The sequence below is a fragment of the Mustela nigripes genome, chromosome 1 (genome assembly GCF_022355385.1).
Source record: "Mustela nigripes isolate SB6536 chromosome 1, MUSNIG.SB6536, whole genome shotgun sequence".
Lineage (NCBI taxonomy): Eukaryota > Metazoa > Chordata > Mammalia > Carnivora > Mustelidae > Mustela > Mustela nigripes.
In genome coordinates, this window is record NC_081557.1 from 208,305,730 (window position 1) to 208,319,218 (window position 13,489).

At 39.5% G+C, this 13,489-nt stretch overlaps 1 protein-coding gene across 1 annotated transcript in view; it reads left to right on the forward strand.

The window, feature by feature from the left end:
- Nucleotides 1–13,489, forward strand: part of STX18 (syntaxin 18) — a 115,901-nt gene that overhangs the window by 26,619 nt on the left and 75,793 nt on the right. The window lies entirely within an intron of this gene.

The window sequence follows — 13,489 nt, forward strand, 5'->3', positions numbered from 1 at the left end:
TCTGAATACTTTTGTCTGCAAATCAATAATTTGCACTGGAGAAAAGACTGTGTAGGGTGGGGGAGGGGATCATATCCTCAGAGGTATTTTTTTTTTTAAAATAGCCCTTAAATATTGCTGCTGACTAGAACTCTTTTTTTTTTTTTAATGTGCTAGGAAAAGTAATTTATTTTCCTCCTACACTGAGAAAACTATAGTTAAAGTAATTTTCATATATTTTTTTAAAAATGCAGTAGACTAAAAAAAAAAAATGCAGTAGACTGCTGTAACATCTCTCTTTTGTCAAATATGTCTTCCAGTCTTTTTCTCTTCACACATTTTTGTTGCATTTGCTCATCAGGCTGGTATCCATTGTGAGATTCAGTATGTAATGTTCAAAAATCCCCTTCAAATCATTTCTCTTCATAAGTCCACTTGTGATTTGATGAGTCTTTGCGTGAGAATTACGATAAATTGCCATGGCCAGTTCAAAATACTTAAATTTTATCTAGGAACCTTGGCAATTCAAGTTTTTCTTAAAACACAAAAAGATGAACACGGTTTTGAGATTGCTTGTGCAACACTCAGAGCTCTCCCCCCGCCATGAGTTATTATTCAAGTCATCCACATTCCAATTAGCATGGGCAACAAATGTTTTGAGGTATTTATTGGATTGTAATCATTGCATATTAGACCATGAATTTTTCTAGAAACTTTATGGCCATTCCCAGTATGCCATATTATTTTTTAAAAGTTGTGTTTCATTGGGAGGTTTTAAGGATTCTGTCATGGGGAAGAGAAGTAGTTCTACCAGGTTGCGTGAATGTACTTTCTAAGAATTACAGTGGGTAAATTAAACTGAAAGAAGATCACAGATCCCTTATGCTTAATATTTCTGAGACTATTTGCTCAAGAACAGTCGGGAGAATAGAATAACTACCTCCTTCTTATCCCTGTGCTTCTTAGAATCTTCATAGAGAAGGTGAAAGAGTTTTCCAAAGTATGAACTTGAGAGAGCCTTTGGACCCTCTCATTTACTTCTTTATCTAATTCATTAAAAACATTCTTGCTTCTTTCTCCACCCGCTTCCTAGACCAGCACTCGTCCTTTCATTATATAACATGTGGACCACTGATGCTACTTTCTTCATAGTGCTTAGCATGGTTTAGATTTTTGCATTTTTTTTAACCTGTTTATGCCATTCCCACTGGACTATATGCTTCTTTAGATCAAAGGCTGGATGTGTGTTCTATTCTCCCATTGTATTCCAGCATCAAACATAATGCCTGGCTGGTGGTAAGCACTTGCTCCTCGTTGGCTACATGATAGACACGCTGTCTGCCTTTTGTCCTCTCTCCCTGGCTTGGCCACTATATCTTTTTTTTTTTTTTTTTTTTTTAATACAAGATCATCCAAGCCCCTCTTAACCAATGCTGGTCTTTCCCTCCCTTCCTTTTACGTGGTTTCACTGTGTAGGTCTGATTTCCCTCACCAGAGAACTTATGCATGGTAATGCCCCTCCATGAACACCCTCGCTTTCCCTTTCAGCCAGCCAGTTACCCTTCCTATTAAAAAAATGACCCAGCTCTCTGAGACCTCCCTGTTCCAAACTATACCTCTTTTTAAAACACACTTGTATTTGTCCGGTTATTTATACTTAATTGAACATTGTCTTGGAGAAATTATGTTTTTTATAGTTGAGGACCTTACCTTCTGCTCTGTTGATAGAGACCAGTGTAGTCTTTTGGGTTGTGCTGTTATGGGGCCCATGTGAGGTCAAGTATAGGAAATATTCCACTTTGCCATTTTCACTTGATTCTAACATTCCTTTTAGGAAGGTCTCCATGTTTCATAGATGAGCAAGAGACCTGAGCCCCCAAGAACCCAAGTTCACTTGACTGGAGCCACTAACCCCAGAGTGCCCGGACAAGAATTCAGATCAGGATTTTGTCATTCTAACCCCTGTGTTCTTCTTGGTATATCAAGATTCTTTTATTAGTATTTTATTTTATTAGTTTTATTTTTATATACGTTCTGGACACATAGAAAATTGTACTGGTTTGTTCACTGGTTGAAATGACACAGTCTGTAATTATGTCTGTTAAAACTGCAACTGTTGACTGGTTGTTTTCCCTGCTTCAGGGCACTGGCCATACCCTGTTTGGTTTTCAGTCCACAGTGCAAGGTCACATAGAAATGCAGAAAACTTTTGTTGAATGAATATAGTGAATCAAGTGAAAGAAATAACTGCAAAGTATAAAGCTTTATTTAACTAGTACAGTTAACATACCTTATTTTTGTTAGAGCACTCTACACTGCACTGGAAGAACAGTTGGGAGGAAAACCATGCTTGCCTTTGATAAGTACATAATCTAAAACAAGTCCCTGGGCCCAGTGTAAGGCCTGCAGTGCGTGTGGTGGTGGACAATGGAGGTGCTGGGATCCAGCCTGCCTAGGTTTCAAGCCCCACGTTTGGCACTTTCTCATTGTGTGACTCAGGCAAGTTATTTTGCCTTTGTGTGCATCAGTTTTCTCATCGGTGAAATGGGGATTGTCATAGTACCTGCCTCATAGGGTAGTTAATATATAGACTTAGGAGTCGTTTCTGCTCATAGTAAATGTTCAAGAAATACCAGCTTTTATTAACTTGGACCACAGAAGGCCGCTGGGCCATAAAGTTAGGCATCCACACATAACAAATGTCAGCATTGATTTATATAACAATAACAATTAAAGTAGTAGAAAACACTATGGGGTTGGGGCGCCTGGGTGGCTCAGTGGGTTAAAGCCTCTGCCTTTGGCTTGGGTCGTGATCCCAGGGTCCTGGGATTGAGCCCCGAATTGGGCTCCCTGCTTAGTGGGGAGTCTGCCTCCTCCTCTCTTTCTTTCTCTGCCTACTTGTGATCTCTGTCTGTCAAATAAATAAATAAAATCTTTAAAAAACAAAACAAAACACTACGGAGTTGCTGGAGGGATTTGGGTGAGGGAGGGAGGTCAGTGCGGTAACACTTAGTGAGTATTGAACATTTAGTATGGGAGAACATTCCTAAGGCAACAGTGCATTCACTCAACAAAACTTATGCAGTATGTTCTGCATATACTGCTCCGTGGATGGATATGGATTCCACAAGTCAAGTTTAGGGAGAAAGTGATAAGAAGAGGTCCTTTATCCAGGAGCCGGGACTTTTCCTGGGGTGCGCCTTTAGAAGATAAAGGGTACAGATTGGAATACCATGGATCCCCAGGAAGAGAGAATTTTGATCAGATAATGGGCTAAGAATCATGCAACAGAGGAAAGACCAGGAGGTTTGACCAGGTTAATTGGTTATGTAGGGGATAGTTTCAGTGAAGAGTTGAAAAGCCATGTCCTAAGGGATTAAGATTAAATAAATGGATGTGTTGAAAAATGGAGACAAAGTGGATTATCCATTCAGGGTTTTTAGCATGAAAAGGTTGGGACTGAAGGATTCTTAAAAGTTAATAGAAATCACATCTAAGTAACATTTATACCCCCTTCCCTTTTACCATAACCAAATAGCTGAAAGAAAGAATATTTTTATTTCTTACTCTGATTCTTAAAAATGAGAACAATGAGAAAATGAATTTTACTCATGAAGTCTGTTTTCTATTGAAATACTATCTATCACTGTGCTTGACAAATTGCTTAACTTAATGATTTATGCAACTGTTTTCCCCATCTGCAATGAGAAGTTTGAGAAACATTTCTCTGATTTGTGTATCTCCAAGGCTTTCTGACTCATAAAGAAGCCTTGCAAAAATAATCACTTGGTATGCAGTTACTGAACACTTTCAGGGTGCTGCCTGATGCATGAAGTCCTAGTGTACAGGTCCTGGCCTCATGGTTTTCGAAGTCTGAGGGGTTACCATCATGTCTCCTTTAGGCTGGGTTCTCCCCCTCAGTGGGAGGTGAAATCTTACAGTTCTTCCTCCAATATTGACTCTTACATATTTGCATGGTTTTCTCCATGCAAGGTGGAAAGAAATCACAGCATTTGTAAGAGCAGTAAGTGAATATCAGTCCTTTATAAGGAAAGATAGAAGTTTGTAGTCATTTAATGACTGCCAACTAGCACGTTATTATTGCATTAGCAAGAAGATGTCCCAGCCTCTGGCTTTTCAGTGAATCTGGGAGCAGGGTTCACCTTTACCCCACCAGAGGGTGGAGAACCTTGGTTGTTTCTTTCTGTTGGTTGTCTGTTTAAAACAGAGGAATGGGATTTGTAGTAACATTGGGGTTTTAGAGATTTCCGGGGTGCCATATTTAAGTAACCGAGTGGTTGACTTTGAAAATACTGTTTCTTTGTGTTGCTTACTGGGGTGTGTAGCCCCTAAGACCAACTATAACACAGATACAAGAACAAAGAGTGCTGTGACTGTTAGGCCCAGGTCCCACAAAGCTGACCAAGGGGATTCATCTCTTGCTTCAGACTGTTTTCTCTGTCCTTTCTTTGATTATGATGGGTTCCTGACCCAATAACAGGGTGCATCTTCTGGGAGAAGGTGATAAGCAGGTGTTTGAGCTTACTTCTATAGGCTTAAGAGTTCTGTCTTATGATCCAGGCCAGAGTGCACCCTCTTTCTGTCCCTCTCAAGGGACAGGTGTTTCTTGAATTAATACAGAACATAATTTTTGGGAATTGCTAATGAGAGAAGCCGGAAGGATTTCCTCTATCCCGTCTCCTCTTCATTTTGGGGATGATCTTAAAAAATTTTAACTTAAGACTGTTTTCTTCATTAAATTCTGAATTGAATGCATTCATTCAATTCTGAAATATGAATGCATCATATTTCTGGACTTTTTATATTATCATATTCCTGGATTTTTTTTTCTTGAATCCAATTGGAAGGTTTCAAGGCAAACATTTGGTTTTATGTTAGCCCACAAATTGGGCAATGGTTGTCCAATTATGGTCTTCCATTGACTTAGGCAGAGTCACATGTTGAAAGTATATTTTGTTAGTAGCCCACAAAGCATACCAATTGTCAGTCCTTTGTCATGTCTGACTGTGGGCAATAATATTATAATATTCCCAGATTTCATCTGTGGATTACTTAAATGTGCCATCCAGAAATTCACTTTAAAATACACCAGTGACAAAACAGCCAAGTGTAGAATAGGTACTAATGGACTCTGCTTGCCCACTTATCCAGAAATTAATAGTGGTCTCCCAGTTGACTCAAATGTTTCCCAGAGAATCTTATTTGCAAACATGCCCAAAATATAGAAAAACAAATCCACTTCAGCATTGTGGAGAACTGTTGATGTCCTGGCTATTTGCAGTGGTTATGCTTATGAGCCAATATTGAATGGTTGTGGTACCTACCTGTTATTTTTTCTTTGTCCCCAAACCAGCCTTTTATCGACAATAGCACCTTCTTGCTCTTCATCTGACTTAAAGCTGGTGGTTTCAGCAAAAGCTGCTGTGTTTCCTGACAACATCTCCCTCCAGGTCCCAGACCAGGGGCAGATTCCACCTTCAAATCCGAATAATCAGAACCCTTCCCTAGGAGTCTTTAAAAATTGGAATTAGGAAAAAGACTTCTTCTTTGTTCAGAGGCCTAGACTTTAACAAACAAAAGTCAAGAGCTATTGGTGGCCATGTTTCCATTGCTGGGACTCAACAGCTAAAATACAGAGAAAAAGGAATTCAAAGTCGGGCATTCTGGAGGAGTTTCCAGTCTTGGTTTCCAGTGGTTTCAGAGGCCCATCTCTGTTGTTGCTCTCCTCCTGGTGTTTTATTCATTCAACCAGGCTTCTTAGCTGGGGACAGTTCTACCTCCTCTGGGGTTATTTGGCTTTATCTGGAGACGTTTTTGGTCATCACAGCTTGGGGGCTGCAGCTGGCATCTGGGTGGGTAGAGAGCAGTGATGCTGCTGAGCCATTCTGCGAGGTCTGGGATAACTCCCCTAGAACGTAGAATTATTTGGCTCAGAATGTCAGTGGAGCTTAAGTTGATAAACACTGAATTTTAGTCCATCTCTCAAATATGTTGAATAACCTTACTATCCATTCAGTACTTCTCCCCTCCTTTTGAAACCTAGCTAGAATTAATTTCTGTTCAAGAGAACCTCAGCTAACCTGGCAGTGCACATAAACTAATCTTGGGTGGTGTTCGGGTGTTAGCACACATTTCAGTCCAATATTTAAGATTTTCTAGCACACAGCTGACCTAATATACAGACATGCCATCCCCCAGGTTTTAAGGGACTGTTAATTCACCTGCCACACGGGTTCAAATGGACATTTGTTGGCTCTCTTGGTTGTCCAAAAAACATATATTCCAAACTGTAGAACTTTTGAAGCAAAGCCTATTTATGAGTCACTGTTAGTATTGCATCAAAATTATGCTGCCCTCCCTAAGATAACTGTCACATATGGGGGGATGAAATACTCATTTTTATGAATAGCTATGATTAAAATAAAATGTTCAGCTGTGTAGAACAAAAAACTAACACTGTTATATAACAGCCCTGATGTGCATTGCTGATACAAGGAATAGCCAGCATCTGCATGAACATGGGCTGGGCAGGCAAAATTCCTCTTTGAAACAGATTGGAAGGAAGGTACCTCTGATTCATCTTCTGACTCTTGTTCCTGAATTTCTCAAAGAGCAGGTTGATGAACAGAGTGTCAGTGATGATCGGAGACATGGAGTGTAGCCCTGCAGCTCATCACCTAGATTACGAATCTGATTTAGGATTACCTACATTTTACACTAAATCTTTTATTTAACTTTCTTTATTATCTCAGTTTCTTTCCCCTGTGTTCCCCCCATTGCTCTGGTTAAACTAGAATTGAACCGTAAGGTGTTCTGTGAGGCTGAGTTTCTCTTTCTGTCTGTCTCTTTTCCCTCTTTACACCACGGAGTTGACACACAGGCACTCACTAAATATTTGTTCAAAGAATGATTGAATGGTGATCTCATCCAGCCCTGCAGCTCTATTATCGGAATCCCAATAACTCCCCAGTTTTTTTCCTAGCTTAGACTTCCCTTTCTAACTTTCTGTTTGACTCCCTGCCTGGCATCTCTGCTTGGAGATGTCCAGTAGACACATGCTAGGAATTCTGTCTTTGGGCCTTTATGGGACTTTAGGGGCCTTGCCCCCTCTACTTGGAATGTTTTCCCCTAGATCTCTGTCTCGCTAACTCTTATCTCTCCTCCTTCAAACATGTCCTTACACATCATCTTCTCAAAGAGGCCATCCTGACTTCCCCATTTAAAATTGCAAGTCACCTCTTTCCCCACACTTCACCCGGATTTTTACCACGCTCTACCTGGATTTCCCTTCACTTCTACTTTTTCTCCCCATCCCCCATAATGTTCCTCACCATTTAGCACACCTTATTAATATTTTCTGTTTATATTATGTGTTATTTTTAACATATTATGTGCTTGTTTATCAGCTGTTTGGAACCTGGCCCTATTGTAAGCAAAGTTTGTCATCATTCAAACTGAGGTCTTGTGGCTCCCATGTTCAATTCAGTTTTTGCTACAAACCAGCTCCTTCTTATTGACTTCAGAATAATGATCCTGACATTTTGGGATGTACTACTCATGGGCCTCCTGAAGTTTTGGATTCAGTATTTGCTTTAAAGTAATAAACTTTATATATGTAAAACCTGTGTAATTAAAGTGACGTTTCTTTGTGCTTCCGACTGCAACCCAAATAAAACCCTGGATTTTCAACTCTGGAAGTTATGTTTGGTATCATCTAAAGTTAAATACAGGCTACATAGCATAACCCAGAGGCAAGAAGGGGTGATCTAAAGAGAGGTGGTTTTCTTCCAGAGCAGCTTTAAAATGGAAGTGTGGTGTGGCCCACCTGATAGACTGTTAGGACATTGTGAACACACAGAAAACAAAAACAAAACAGCAGTGGTTTGGGATATGAGCCCCAAGTTGAAAGCCCTAAAGCAGGTGCTTTTCAGCTCAGTATTTCTATGTCCTGTACTCTAGGAGGGGTTTTAGTCATGACTGATTGATTTAATGATGGCTCATAATTTTCCCAAGCAACCACGGCCGTGGGGGTGGGGGGGCTTGTATTTACGTGAACAAACACCCTACATTTGGACTCAGAAGACTTTGTACCTCTGGGTTTGGGGGGCCAGAATCATTTGTTCTGAGATCAGCTCTCTGACACGGTGACTTGTGGGTGATAAGCATGCAGTAAATAAGGAATGCTTCCTTTCCAAGACTGGAGCATAAGGTGCTGGGAGGATCCGTGTCTGTCTTCCCAGTTAGCTTCTTTTTTTTCTTAACCGTAGTTTTGTTTTAAAATTAACATACAGTAAAATTGACCTTTCTGCTGTACATTTCTATGGATTTTAACATTACACATTCTCACACATACCTACACACACATACATACATACATACATACATATACACACACTTGGTGTAACCATTGCATAATCAGGATCCAGAATGGTTTCATCACTCCCCAAAATCTGTCTCATGTTATCCCTTTGTAGCCACACCTGTCTTCCTACCCCTCCCCTACCTGGCCTTCCTTGCTATAGTTTTGTGTTTGCAAGAACGTTATGTAAGTGGAATCATATAGGAATCTTTTGGGGACTTCTTTTAGCTAGCACAGTGCTTTTGAGATTCGCTCTGGATGTGTGTGTATCTGTCAATAGTTCCTTTTATTACTGAGTGGTATTTGATATGGATATATCAAATCCGTCCATCCATCTGTCACCTCTTAAAGGACTTTTGGGTTGTTTCTTGTTTTTGGCAATTATGGAAAGAGCTGCTACAAATATTTGTGTTGGGTCGTCATAAATCTTCATTTTTCTAGGGCAAATACCCATGAGTGGGATTGCTAGGTTATATGGGAAGTATATACTTAATGTTATAAAAAATACCTCTGTGCAAATGTTCTTAGCCACATTACTTATAATGATCAAAAAGTGAAAATAATCCAAATGTCCATCAACTGATGAATGGATAAATAAAGTGTGATATAGTCATACAACTGGTATTATTTGGCAAGGAAAAGAAATGAAGTATTGATACTACAACACAGATGAACTTTGAAAACACATTAGGTGAAAGAAGCTGGTCACAAAGGGCCACGTATTGTATGATTCCATCAATATGAAATGTCCAGAAGAGGTAGATCCATATCAACATAGACAGGTGGACATAGAGAAAGTAGATTGGTTGCCTAGGGCTGGAAGAGTTTGGGGAGGTATGGGGGGTGCCTGTTACTGGATATGGGGTTTGGGGGTGATGAAAATGTTCTAAAATTTATTGGGGTGATGGTTGTACAACTTGTAACTATACTAGAAACCATTGATTAGCACACTTTAAATGGGTAAATTATATGCTGTATAAATTCTATCTCAGGCCAAGGTACTATTAAAAAAAATTAACTGCTGACTTATTTTCCACAGTGGCTATACCACTTTGTATCATCACCAGCAAATGTGGGAGTTATAGGTACTCTGAATCCTCACTAATACTTGTTATTGTGAGCGTTTTTTATTTTAGCAATTTTCACAAGTATGTAGTGATATTTCATGTTAATCTGCATTTCCCTAATGGCTAAAGATGCAGAACATCTTTCACATGCCCATTCGCCATCTTCAGTGAGGTGTCTGTGCCAGTCTTTTGCCCATTCTAAAACTGAGTATTGTTTTCTTAGTGTTAGGTTTGAGAGTTCTTTATATATTGTGGGGACAGGTCCTTTGCAGATAGGTGATTAGCAAATACATGTTTTCTCTTAGTCTCCCAAGTACCTTCTCTTTTCTCTCTCTCAACATAAATGCTTGTTGATGGGTTGCACGTTCTACCAGGGCTTCATTATCTGTTTACTCCTGTATCTTCAGTGCCCAGTATAGTATCTGGCACAAAACAGATGCACAGTTAATACTTGATGGATGAATGAATGAGTTCCTTCTTCTTCCTGATTAGCAACAGATTTTTTTTTCCCCCTGAGAGATAATAAATATATAAAAAGTAAACCTGATTAGGTCATTTCCCTGATTAAAATGTTTCCTTCCAGTTACCTCTTTAGGAAAAAGAAAATCTCCAATAGAGATTGTAATGCATGGCATGGTCCAGTTTGGTTCCTCAAACATTTCATGTTCTCTGTCTCATAGCCTTTACTTGTGCTATTTCCTCTATCTGAAGCTGTCTTTGCCTCCACAGTCTTTGCCAGGTCAACCCCTTATTTTTATTTACTTCTTAGCTCAAACATCACCTTCAGTCATTTATTCTAGACCCATGGAATATAAGAATGAATAAGAAGGGCACAAGACTTATCCTCCTGAGGCTTACTTTTCTTAGCCCTTCCCCCAGACTAGGTTGGGCACCTCTGTTTCATGGCTATAGTCTCCGTCTGTTTTTGCTTCACAGAACTTTGAGTATCTGTAATTATACATGTTAAGTCTTTTTCACCCCACCAGACCATAAGCCAGGGACCTTTAAACATTTTCGCTCATTTATCCTTAAAAGAACTTTGAAAAAACTAGGTAACCTTTCACACATAAATATGTTTATGTATAAACACATATGTTTATATTGTGACATCTATAATTTTTCATTGTAAGTTTAAATAGTTGCGAAGGATATAATTTCCAGGATACTATAAAACTTGACATTTTAAAGTGAAACTTTTGATTACTCATTTAAATGTATCCCACAGAATCTAAATACTGTATTTGAACTTACCCATCATTTGTTGAAAAGAATCCGTGAAAAAACTTTATTATAGTTATAAATTTCACAACCTTTCTTTCTCTCCTCGAATTTGTATTTTCACTTCACTTCCCCCACATAATATTACCCTATCTCTGCTTATGCTTGAAAACCTTTTATTGCTCATTCTCTTATATATCTCTGCAATAAAAATGGGTATGCAAATTGAAACTTAATTTTTAAAAAAATTTCCAGCTGTCACCAAGACGCTGAATTGTTCTCTGTTGAGTTACCTTTGTGATTGTTATTAGTGTATACGGATTAAAACAAAAAAAGCCATTTCATTCAGAAAACCTTTTAAGGCAATGGATTTTTTTTTCCCCTAACCAGATCATGTGCAAGTGAGTGAATATTGCTTTTTTCTAGAATCTGACCATGTTCAATAGCAACTGCGTTCTTAGTTTTCATTTCCTGTAACATAAGAGGTAAGAAACCTTGTTTGCATCAACATGTGGACAAGAATGGAAGGAGTTTGTTAGAGCACAGCCACTCCTCTCAGTTCTTTGAACTTCCTCTGAGTTACATCCAAAACTGCCATCAAAACTCTAAAAAGAATCTATCTGGTGGCAACTGTTCGATCCTTCATTCATTTTAATAAGTGAAAAAAAAGGATGCCTCGTAGACCTGGGAGGGGGTTTGTTGTGCAGTCAGGAGCCGTCCCCTCTGTCATCTCAGCTGGGATTTCCAAGTGTTCCTTTGTTAGAGGTTTGGGCACCCAGGATGGTGCCCCATGGTAAGATTTGGGTGTGGGGAGGGCTGCATTCCCTCCTCTTACGAAGTGGGTGAGGTGCTTGTTAAGGGCCTGTGGGAAAGTAGAGCCAGTGGGCTATGGGTTTCAGCAGATTCCCAGGCAGAGCCGCTTCAGGAGGGGGGCGTTTATGGAGGTGAAAGACCTGGACATCAATCCCCTTAAAAGTGTGCAAGCCAGGTGCACCTTCACAAGTCACCCTGCACCCCCAGGGGTGCCTGCCCCCGCTATGCACCCGAGCACCCAACAAGAGTGCAAAGAGCTGTGTCCTTTTTCTCAACTCAAGGCATCTAATAAGAACTCAGTTTTTTTTTTTTTTTTTTACTAAGATCCAAGGGCAGACGTTAAAATTCTTGGGTAAAACTTCACTCCAAATCTACTAACCATTTCAGCTTCCTTTGAAAAGATATAAAAGGGAAAATGTTTTTGTCCCCCAACAGCATTATATGCTATGAAATTAATTTTTAAGTTTCAAGAATAAAAATGGGTTTTTTTGTGTTTTTTTTTTTTACAAGTGAAGTTTTTGACTTGGTAGCTGTCTTGCTGACTTAATAATAATGTCACTTTCCCTGATTTGTTTTTCTCTTTTCCTAGTTACGTTGTTTTAGGTAACTTTTTTACTGTTTTTCAAGTAACAGGGGTCTGCTTGAGTTTGCTGCTAAAATAATGTTTAGGGTATTTTTGGTACTTTTTATCCTAATGTAATTTTCATAGGATTAAAAAAATTAGTGTTATTTGTTTTCTTTTTGCCAACAGTGATTTTGAGCTATTTGGTAGGTACTTGTAGGCGTGTTATACCGAGAGTGTAATAGAGCTCTGTGTGCGTGCATCAGGTAAATATGCTGTGTGGCTGTTAAGAGATGTGAACTGCAGATTGGCAGCTTTGTCTTTCTGTTACTGTGCAGGTTCTAAATGCTTAGGAGTATCCTGGAGGTTTCTGTTTTTCTGAAGAAAATTTAATACAGGTTTTCGATTGCCTCTAAAAATGCTGTACTTCTCCAGGAAACCTTATCTTCGATATCGCATCTGGTTTGCTGCAAAGTCATAATTTTGAGTCAGAATTTCCAGCTGTTGCATCTAGTTTTATAGAGCCTGAATTGAGAATCAGAAACTAGGTTATGAATTTAAATACCGGAAGTAAATGTTATCTTTCTTTTTATAAAACGGGATGGCAGTTGTATTTATGTATTTCCAATTTGTGGAGTTATTGTTCATGATTTGCTCCAGGAAAAACAAGATGAGTAACAGCTGAACGGCTTTGAGTGACTAAGTTACATTCTTTTCCTGTGTCAGTGTCCTGTGAACCCCAGCGCACATGGTGTCTGTGCAACGACAGAGAAGATCTTCAGACGGTAGAATCAGCACAGTCTCGGGGTTCGTGCAGCCTGACTGTCCTCGCTTTCCAGATGAGGAGACTGAAGTCTCACTCTGCCCTGTGGTGTAGAAAATTATCATTAGGAAATAAATGCTACTCTGTTCTTAAAAAAAAAAAGAGAGAGAGAGAAGAAATTTTTCATTAACCTGAGGCAAAAAAAATTGGGTTTAGTGATATTAGGTTAATCAGGTTGTGGACTGTTTTAAATCGTGGAAGAGAGGGACTCTGGGCAGCACCACAGCACTGATTTGTGCTTGGGGCTGGGGTGCCGCAGGAGGCAGAGGCTGTCTTCGGTCTAGGATACAGTTTGGTGGTACATGCCGAGATTTAAAGCTGTTGGTAATTTTTTTTTTTTAAAGATTTTATTTATTTATTGGGGGGTGGGGGGAGAGAGCGAGCACAGGCAGACAGAATGGCAGGCAGAGGCAGAGGGAGAAGCAAGCTCCCTGCTGAGCAAGGAGCCCGATGTGGGACTCGATCCCAGGACGCTGGGATCATGACCTGAGCGGAGGCAGCTGCTTAACCAACTGAGCCACCCAGGGGTCCCTGTTGGTAATTTTTGGTCTTGTGGTTCCTCTTTTAAGACTTTACCTTAAAGAATTACTAGAAGATTTAGCAATACTAAATTGCTAAAGATTCAGTATACAAAAATACTCTGGTAT